This window comes from Malaclemys terrapin, chromosome 13 (assembly GCF_027887155.1).
Source record: "Malaclemys terrapin pileata isolate rMalTer1 chromosome 13, rMalTer1.hap1, whole genome shotgun sequence".
NCBI classification, from domain to species: domain Eukaryota; kingdom Metazoa; phylum Chordata; order Testudines; family Emydidae; genus Malaclemys; species Malaclemys terrapin.
The window spans coordinates 40,747,520-40,757,552 of NC_071517.1; the positions used below are offsets into that span (position 1 = coordinate 40,747,520).

Consider the following 10,033-nt stretch of genomic DNA (forward strand, 5'->3'; position numbering starts at 1 on the left):
TGGATTAGCATAAGGTAATTATCCATTAAGCAGTTCATAGACTATTTACCACAAACTTTAAAGAGACATGCAGACAATGACAGTGTTACACCCAAGTTTTATCTAAATGTTAATATTTCCTTTTGATCTCCAAATTAACTGAATACAGCCCTAGACAGGAACTGTTTGGTTACACTGTTAACCTCTAACAAGATGTAGGTAAACATAGACTACTATAGTTACCATCTCCTTCCAATTCTTTAAGAATACAAGTTTACATTTCAAAGCCCAAGCCTATATAACATGGAATGGCTTTAAATACTATTTAAACACTTATAAAGCATGTCTCTAAAGGTTGAATCTGGGTCAAGTAGCCTGCAAGTTGCTTCACCCTTTCGGGCCATGGGTCACAGAAGTTTAGATGCTGTGTGGATTCTCCTATGTTTAATGAGGTGTGATCTCTGTATGAAACTTTTCCCACAGTCCAAGCACTTATGGGGTCTCTCTCCTGTGTGGATTTTCTGATAATAATAATATATAACTAAATTATTGTTGTGTGTAAAGTAAATAAGGTTTTTAAAAAGTTTAAGAAGCTTCATTTAAAATTAAATTAAAATGCAGGGCCCCACAGACCGGTGGCCAGGACCCAGACAGTGTGAGTGCCACTGAAAATCAGCTTGCGTGCCTCCTTCGGTGCAGGTACCATAGGTTGCCTACCCCTGGTCTAAGCATTTATGGGGTCTCTCTCCGGTGTGGATTCTCTGATGTTTTATTAGTGCTGACTTCCAGTGGAAAGATTTCCTGCACTCGAGGCATTGACAGGCTGTGGCTTCTCCCATGGTTATTAAGGTCTGAGCAGTTATTGAAGCTTTTCCCAAGCATTGAAGGGGTTTCTCTCCAGTATGGATTGTCTGATGTGTTACAAGGTGTGATCTCAGAATGAATCCTTTCCCACATTCAAAGCACTGTCAGGGTTTCTCTTCATTGGGATTTGTCTATTGGGCTCTGGGATCCTTGTCTCCTCCCCAAGATATAATAGATTCATCCACTTCCCCAGAACATCCTCATGATGATTCCCCTCCTTGTTCTCACTAACTCGCTCATCACCTGCTGGGAGAGAGACAATCCAGACAGGAGTCATTGTGCTGGGGAGAAAGAGGAATAGCACCCAGGGGAAACCCAACACATTAAAGTTCCAAAGAATCAGCATTTGGATTTTGCCTCTACATCCCATCCAAACACTCACAGGAAAGGAAAGATAGGAGGAAACTCCTGCAGCTAACAGGGTGCGTGGAATGGTGTGAGCGATATCTGCTGACTATGGCCCTGCCCTGGCTGAGATGAGGAAGAACTGAGTGTGTTACTCACACCACATTTTTGGGATTCTCAACTTTTTCCTTCATTCACCAAATGGTTTCTGTGTCAATCCTCACCTGTGTAGGTGCCTCTCAGGATCTCTCTTTCCTCACAGGCCTGGAGATCTGGGACCCACAGCTCTTCCCTTCGTTCTAGCCAGGTGATCAGGTCAGATTTGGGAATGGGAAATCCTGCGCAGGGGGTGAAATCAGACCAGATCAGGATGCATGGAGAGTGTTTGTCACAAAGGGCATTCCATGTCCCGGTGCTGTGCTGGGGGAACGTGGAAAGCAAGAGGACAGGAACAGGGTTGCTGAGCCCCCTTGGGAGAGGCAGACGTCTGGGGAGGTGGGGGGAATTGTTACACCCTCACTAGGAGTTTGCAGGATCTGTGCACTCTGGAGGCCTTGCTGACAAACATACAGCTCTACAGTTAAACCCCTGCCTATTTCTAAACCTGCGGAGCCCAGAGCTCTCTCCATGGCTAGAGCTAGTCCCAAGGAGGGAGGTGAACAGTGATGCTGTGTGTGAATGAGCAATAATACAGACAGAAAATGCATGAGATCTGCCCCACTGAAAACTGGGGATGGATGGGAATGATTTAGCATGTCCATTAGGTTTTGACACTGAATCATAGACTTTAAGGTCAGAAGGGACCATTATGATCATCTAGTCAAGGGGTCTCAAACACACAGCCTGCGGGCCGCATGTGGCCCGTGGAGCTCTTCCCTGTGGCCCGCAAAGCTCCCTGTGCCCCCCCCCGAGTTATTTTATGTGGCAGCTAAGATCCCTGCTTGCTGCTCCCCAATGTTTGGGGCCGGGTCTCTCCCCCGGCCCCGCCTGCCACCTCCACGCACCTCCCCCAAGTGTCCCCCGGGGCTCACTTGCTGCCTCCTCACCGCCCCAGAGCCTGCAGCTCAGGCTAACTCCACTCCGCTCTGCTGGTTTCCGGCATCACCTACTGCCACAGGGTCCTAGTGTCCCCCTCCACTATGGCCAGGGCAGGCTGCCCTGCCCCTGCCCTAGTCCTGAGCCTGCTGCAGAAAGGGATCTAGGGGTCATAATGGACCACAAGCTAAATATGAGTCAACAGTGTAACGCTGTTGCACAAAAAGCAAACATCATTCTGGGATGTATTAGCAGGAGGGTTGTAAGCAAGCCACGAGAAGTAATTCTCCCGCTCTACTCTGCACTGATGAGGCCTCAACTGGAGTATTGTGTCCAGTTCTGGGTGCCACATTTCAGGAAGGATGTGGACAAATTGTAGAAAGTCAAGAGAAGAGCAACAAAAATGATGAAAGGTCTAGAAAACATGAACTATGAGGAAAGTTTGAAAGAACTCGGTTTGTGTAGTCTGGAGAAGATAAGACTGAGAGGGGACATGATAACAGCCTTCAAGTACCTGAAAGGTTGTTAAAAGGAGGAGGGAGAAACATTATTCTCCTTAACCTCTGATGATAGGACAAGAAGCAATGGGCTTAAACTGCAGCAAGGGAGATTTAGGTTGGACATTAGGAAAAAATTCCTAACTGTCAGGGTAGTTAAGCACTGGAATAAATTGCCTAGGGAGGTTGTGGAATCTCCATCACTGGATATATTTAAGGGCAGGTTAGACAAACGCCTATCAGGGATGGTCCAGATGGTGCTTGGTCCTGCCATGAGTGCAGGGGATTGGACAAGATGACATCTCGAGGTCCCTTCCAGTTCTATGATTCTATATCCAGCTGCAGAATTCTTTTCTTCTGCAGAAAATGCATTCTGCCCGAGAAGTGCTGCAGTTTCCCCTTTCACCCACCAGAGTCCACCGTGGCACCAGAACAGATGAATCTTTCATGATTTTTTTGTGGAAAAAAATTACCAGAATTTTTTCTCTCTTTTTTTTTTGGTCTCTCACAGACATAGTTGCTGACAGGTATTTTGGGGGAGGGATAGCTCGGTGGTTTGAGCATTGACCTGCTAAATCCAGGGTTGTGAGTTCAATCCTTGAGGGGGCCTCTTGGGGATCTGGGGCAAAATCAGTACTTGGTCCTGCTAGTGAAGACAGGGGGCTGGACTCAATGACCTTTCAAGGTCCCTTCCAGTTCTAGGAGATGGGATATCTCCATTAATTATTACAAGTTATTTTGACATATAAAATATGCAGCATTTTGCAGAATTTTAAAATATTGTGTGCAGAATTTTTTTGATGCAAAATTCCCCCAGGAGTACAATATCTAGGTCCCTTCATGGATCTCGCTCTTTGTCTCCAACTCAAAAGGAGAGAACAAAGTAACCCAGCATGTAGCAGCTTCATGAGGCCTGGAGCCCTGCCTGCTTTTTCTGATCCCACATGGCCCCCAGGACTCCCCAGGGAAGGGTGAGATAGTGAGGAGCACTGCAGTTACGTTGGTTGTTTTGTGCTATGTGATCTGAACTCTCTTGTGCTTAATATGGTGAAGTGAAAAAGCAATAATGTGTTGGACTTGTGCAAAGCATCTCTCTCTCTCTGTTAAATCCTTCAAAACTACTGTGTGCCTCCAAAGAGAGTTCAGCTGAAAACCAGAAGGCTCTCATCTTAGCAAGGAGTTCTGGGAGATGGTGTGTTCAAGCACGTTGGAGTCTGGAGAGTCAGTTCTGCACCAAGGGATAAGGTAATGGGTTCCAGGGCTCAGGATAGGGAGCTATTCCTCTTCTGGTCCCAGAAGCTTGAATTATCTGGGGATCCTGAGGGTCAGATACGAGGCTTTCCCTTAGAGCAGTCCGGTGGCACCTAACAATTTCTGGGACACACACACGAGTAAACAGAAACCTTCTCACTGCCTAGCATTCAAACACCCTTAACTCTGACCATGTGAGTTCTGGTGAATATTTCTACATATCTGAAATATTAAATTCAGAGACACGTCACATCCCTTTCCCTTTGGCTGTCGGGGGCTCTTTCCTAGATGTTTCTCCTGGTTTTTGTGTTATGGAGAGGCTCTCCCACCAGTGCTGCCACCTCCTGCTCCCTTTGCCTTGTGTTGGGAAGGAGTCTTCCTGGGCTGGGGAGAGACAACCTCCCATTCTACGTCTTCCACCATTCTTTGGGGCTAGGATAGAGCAGCTGGTGACTTTAACCCCCCACCTGCTGTGTCCTGCCCCTCCCTTCCCCCACCCTCTCCCCATGAGACCCCCCCACCTGCTCATCACATCCCTCCTCACACCCCCATCCCTGGGTGACCTGCCTGCCAGTTGCTGCATCCCTCCTCACCCCTATTTCCCTTTGAGACCCCTCCCCGCATTTCCACATCCCTTCTCAACCCCCACCCCCACCCTTACGGGGGCAGGAGAGGAGGGATGTGGTGAGTCATAGCAGCTGAGCAGGGAGGGGGTGGTGCCTGGAGTTAGGGTGACCACACGTCCCGATTTTATCAGGACAGTCCCAATTTTAGGGGACTTATCCCGCGTCCCGACCTTACATCGGTCGGGACACACCTTGTCCCGATATCGGGGGACCATCTGGTGGAGGACGCAAGCTGGTGCTGCCAGCACCGCTGACCTCTTCTTCGTGGGCCTGGGGCAGCGCAGCTGAACTCCTGGTGCTCACCCGCCGGCCAGCAGGAGCCTGCAGAGTGCTGCACCCCCACTCCCCAGGCACGCACAGAGGCGGCGAACAGGTGTCCACGGTATGCTGCAGGGGCGGGGCTTGTAGGCGCTGGCAGCGAGCCATGCCGGCAGCGAGCCCCCCCCACCCCTGCCCCCGCCCCCCTCGACCCGACCACCCTCCCTCCCCGAGGGGGGAGGTGGAGACGGAGCAGAGGGAAGCTGGGTGGGGGGCGGGGCATGGAGCTGCCGGTGCTTTCTCAGTTTTTCCTGTGCTCCGGCAGGTTTTTTTTGTTTTTTTTGTTTTGCTCCGCTACCTGCTTGTTTTTTTTTTCTCCGCCACCGGCTTGTTTTTTGTTTTGCTCCACCCTGCCCCCGCGTCCCGATATTTGACCTCTGTCATCTGGTCACCCTACCTGGAGTGGAGCAGGAGTGGAATGTGGATGCAAGAGATGGGACAGGGAAGTAGCCGCCCCCAGGGGAAGCTTCACCCACCGGCCACGTTAAGGCTGTTTTAGTGCTTGAGGGGATCACATGTGATACCTGGTGAGTGAAATCTAAACACAGAACTCACAACCCGTGTGGGGTTTGTGCCCTGCTTTGTAACTGCTCTGAGGTTGGTATTCACATTCCTCAGCTACTCTAGACCAGGGGTTTTCAAAGTCTGGGTTGCAGCTGTGTAGGAGCTGGATTTTACAATGTACTATGAGAATTAATGTATGATTTGATTTCATCTTGTCAGCCACCCTTTTTGAATAGCAGAAAGGAATGACAGACCAGAACAATCCTTATGACTAATTATGGTCATCCTTTTGTTTTAGAATAAGTTATAAAGCTACTATGGTTTCCTATATGTATTACAAATTAGGAATTAAGAGACAGGATTCTCTATTGTGTCTATGTTAAGTAGATTAGAGGAACATTGAAGGCCTGGGTCTCAATGTAAATTGTCTTGGTTATTGATTGTAAAACTTAGCAAGGTTTAATTTGCAATGCCCTTTTGCTCAATATAAAATACTACTATTTGTATTCTCAATCTGTTTGTGTGAATGAGGAATGTATGCATCAGAAAAAGATAAGGTGTGAAGGCCATTATTATAGCCAGAGTCAAGGAAGAAGGAGTGAAGAAACTTAAAGGACATCAAAGAATCATCAACACGCATCCATAATGAAGGGCAGATTGACAACCCTGAGGTAAAGGCTGACACCCCTAAAGACAATTGATTAAATCGGAACAAAGGACAGGATGACCCTCTCGGAGGTGTATTGGAATGTTTACACCAATTAAGAATGACAGGTTTCAGAGTAGCATCCCTGTTAGTCCTTATCCGCAAAAGGAACAGGAGTACTTGTGGCACCTTAGAGACTAACAAATTTATTAGAGCATAAGCTTTCATGGGCTACAGCCCACTTCTTCGGATGCATATAGAGTGGAACATATATTGAGGAGATATATATACACACATACAGAGAGCATGAACAGGTGGGAGTTGTCTTACCAACTCTGAGAGGCCAATTAAGTAAGAGAAAAAAACTTTTGAAGTGATAATCAAGATAGCCCAGTACAGACAGTTTGATAAGAAGTGTGAGAATACTTACAAGGGGAGATGGATTCAATGTTTGTAATGGCTCAGCTTCTTTTTAAGAACCTGATTGATTTTTCCTTGTTTTTAGATCCAAGGGGTTTGGATCTTGATCCACCAGGAGTTGCTGGGAGAAAGGAGGGGGGATGGTTAATTTCTCCTTGTTTTAAGATCCAAGGGGTTTGGATCTGTATTCACCAGGGAATTGGTGAAGAGTCTCTCAAGGCTACCCAGGAACGGGAATTAGCTTTGGAAATGGTGGCAGCGGACCAGATCTAAGCTGGTAGTTAAGCTTAGAAGTTTTCATGCAGGCCCCCACATCTGTACCCTAAAGTTCAGAGTGGGCTGACTTAGAACAATGCTTCCTTAGCTCTCGTCCCCTAACGCCCCTCCTCTACTTGCGCTACATTGATGACATCTTCATCATCTGGACCCATGGAAAAGATGCCCTTGAGGAATTCCACCATAATTTCAATAATTTCCATCCCACCATCAACCTCAGCCTAGATCAATCCACACAAGCAGTCCATTTCCTGGACACTGCTGTGCTAATAAGCAATGGTCACATAAATACCACCCTATACTGGAAACCTACTGACCGCTACACTTACCTACATGCCTCCAGCTTCCATCCAGGACACACCACACGATCCATTGTCTACAGCAGGTAACTTTCAGTGAAATTAGCCTATCATTAAAACCCAAAAGTTAACCCATTAAATCTGACAGCAATTCCCTACCTTGTACTCCTGGGCAGCTTCCTATATGGGAACCACTGTATGAGCGCGGTGAGCCCGGGATTTGTCGCACACCACACAGATGGGGGTTTCATCCTCTTCACAGAACAGTTTCAGAGTTTCCTGGTGTTCCCCACACACCCCATCCCCTCCTGCTGCCTTTGCTGCTTGTAAATTCAGCAGCTTTTCGATTTCTACCATGTTTGCCAGCTGCCTGTTGGGCCTGAGGTTTCTTTGTTGCACAGTTTCTCTGCACTGAGGTCAGGAGGGGGCTGTATCGGATCCCTCCCAGCACTGGCTGATGCAGGCTTGGCAGAAATTATGCCCACACTCCAGACTCACAGGTTCTGTGAAATACTCCAGACAGATGGGACATGTAGCTTCCTCCTGGAGATTTTCCACGGGGTTCTCTGCAGCCATGGCTCCCTCTGGGCAGTGGATCAGGGTTAGTTTCAATTTCCTGAATTCACACTATGCCCCGCCTGCAACAGCAAGGGGGTGTTTCCTTGCCTGAAAATGACTCCTGCTGTTTCCTGAGCAGGAACAACACAGCCAATTTCACCCCTGGAGGCTTTAGTGAAAAAATGTACAATCACACCTGAGACAGGTAACTTTCAGTGAAATTAGAATGTAATTAAAACCCGAAAGGGCTCCCGGCTCCCGTCAGCCCCTGTGCTGGTGTCGAGGGTCACTGAGGCATCCCCCTGTGAGGATGAGCCTGGAGGAGCAGGAGCTGTGTGTCAGGAGTGATAGTCAGACTGGGCAGAATTTTTTTATATTATATATTTGTGACAGATAATGTTTATTTTAAGCTATTTTTATATTTATTGATTTTAAACTTTCACAGTTGCACAACAATCTGGGTTTTAAGCATTTCATTCCAATTTAAAGTGTCAGGGTTGTGGGAAATTATGGGGGGATCAGACAATATTTTGGTCAGACCAGAACTATTTAATGACACTAGACACTGAGATTCAAAAAGTTGAAGCTTTATAATGTTTAAAATTGTCTGTGAGCAGGTAAGTCTCCTCCCTCCCCCAGCAGCTCCCCCAGGGCAATGACCCAGTGCCTCCCCCACCCCCACAGGGACCGAGGCTGAAAGTCCATCTGATGGCAGCTCAGGGGCCTGTGGGATGTGCTGGGATCTCAGCCTGGGCCCTAGTGGGGCAGGTGACCCTGTAACACAACCACACCCAGCAAGCCCTGCCCCCATTTCCTCCCTTTTTGTCAGTCCCAGCAGAGAGACCAGGGACTGCAGGGAGACCAAGCTCCTGTCCCCCAGGTGAGGGCTGGGGCCCAATGGCTGAGGGCAGCGGGTGTGCGGGGAGCTCGCACTAGGGGCCTGCAGGGTACATGGTGTGGGATAAACACAGACCTCTCAGGCCACTTGCCCATTGCGGCTGCAGGAGGGGATGTGGGGACAGACTGAGGAGGCCTGGGGCAGTCTGGGAAGCTGCCATCGGGGACGAGGAGAGGGAATTCAGCTGTGGCGGGGGAGCCGTGCTGGGCAGAGACGCTGCTGCGGATGCAGCTAGTTCCCCGAGTCCAGTGTTGCAGCAGTTTAACAACGTGGTTAATAGAGAGGTTGCGGCTCAGCCAAGTATAAGAGGTGCAGCTTCACCCTGGCCACACCCCTCTATCCCTTTCCGTCCCTTCCTCCTCCAGCCTGTCCATGCCCAAACCCACTCCCTCCCGCCCCTCCCAGGAGCACTCCCTGTGCCTGCAGCTGCTGGGGAGGAGCCAAACAGCCGTGCTAGCCGGCACAGGAGTCAGAGCACAATGATGGGCTGGGTCCAAATGTCAAGAATCTCTTTTGATTTAGGTTTCAGAGTAGCAGCCGTGTTAGTCTGTATCCGCAAAAAGAACAGGAGTACTTGTGGCACCTTAGAGACTAACAAATTTATTAGAGCATAAGCTTTCGTGGACTACAGCCCATGCATCCGAAGAAGTGGGCTGTAGTCCACGAAAGCTTATGCTCTAATAAATTTGTTAGTCTCTAAGGTGCCACAAGTACTCCTGTTCTTTTTAATTTAGGGTTCAAATTTGGGTCCTGACCTAAGTTCTTAGGGGCTGGTTCTCCAAGGGCTGGGCACCCACAGCACCCACTGACTCTGGCTGCAGCTGCAAATGCAGGTGGACCATGTGCCCTGAAGTCCTGTATTTCGAGGAGATAAACCGAGAAACCCACAATTAGGCCACTGCTGTAAATTTAGGCCTCACCGACTTGTCCATTAACAACAGGACGTGGGCTAAGTCTCATTGTAAGTCGCTGTTTATACTTGGTCACTGCTCGGTCCCATGACTATAAGCAGCAGAGGTGCTGACCCCATGGGTGCTCCGGAGCTCAAACACCCATGGAACAAATATAGGGGGAGCTCAGCACCCACCAGCCACAGCTGTTGGGGGGAGGGATAGCTCAGTGGTTTGAGCATTGGCCTGCTAAACCCAGGGTTGTGAGTTCAATCCTTGAGGGGGCCACTTGGGGATCTGGGGCAAAATCAGTACTTGGTCCTGCTAGTGAAGGCAGGGGGCTGGATTTGATGACCTTTCAAGGTCCCTTCCAGTTCTAGGAGATGGGATATCTTCATTAATTTCTGCAGGGTTGCAAATCAGCAGTTTGATGCCTGGGGAGGGCAGAGAACAGCAAGCTGCAGATTGGCTATGGTTTTGGGGAGGGGTTGGAGCAGGGGCAGGAAGAGGCAGACAGAGGGCAAGGCCTTAGGGGAGGGGTCGGAGTGGGGTTGGGAAGAGGCGGAGCGAGGGCAGGGCCTCAGGGGAGTGACATAGTGCAGGCAGAGCCGGGGGGAACCCTCTGGG

General features: G+C 49.1%; 1 long non-coding RNA gene across 1 annotated transcript; it reads right to left on the minus strand.

Moving 5' to 3' along the window:
• Positions 1–1,316: 1,316 nt before the first annotated feature.
• LOC128847539 (uncharacterized) lies at positions 1,317–7,405 on the minus strand. The gene is made up of 3 exons (XR_008446907.1): positions 7,220–7,405; positions 6,496–6,606; positions 1,317–1,526 (listed from the first exon to the last, which is right to left on the minus strand). It is a non-coding gene; the product is annotated as an uncharacterized LOC128847539 (long non-coding RNA).
• Between the last annotated feature and the right edge of the window lie 2,628 nt (positions 7,406–10,033).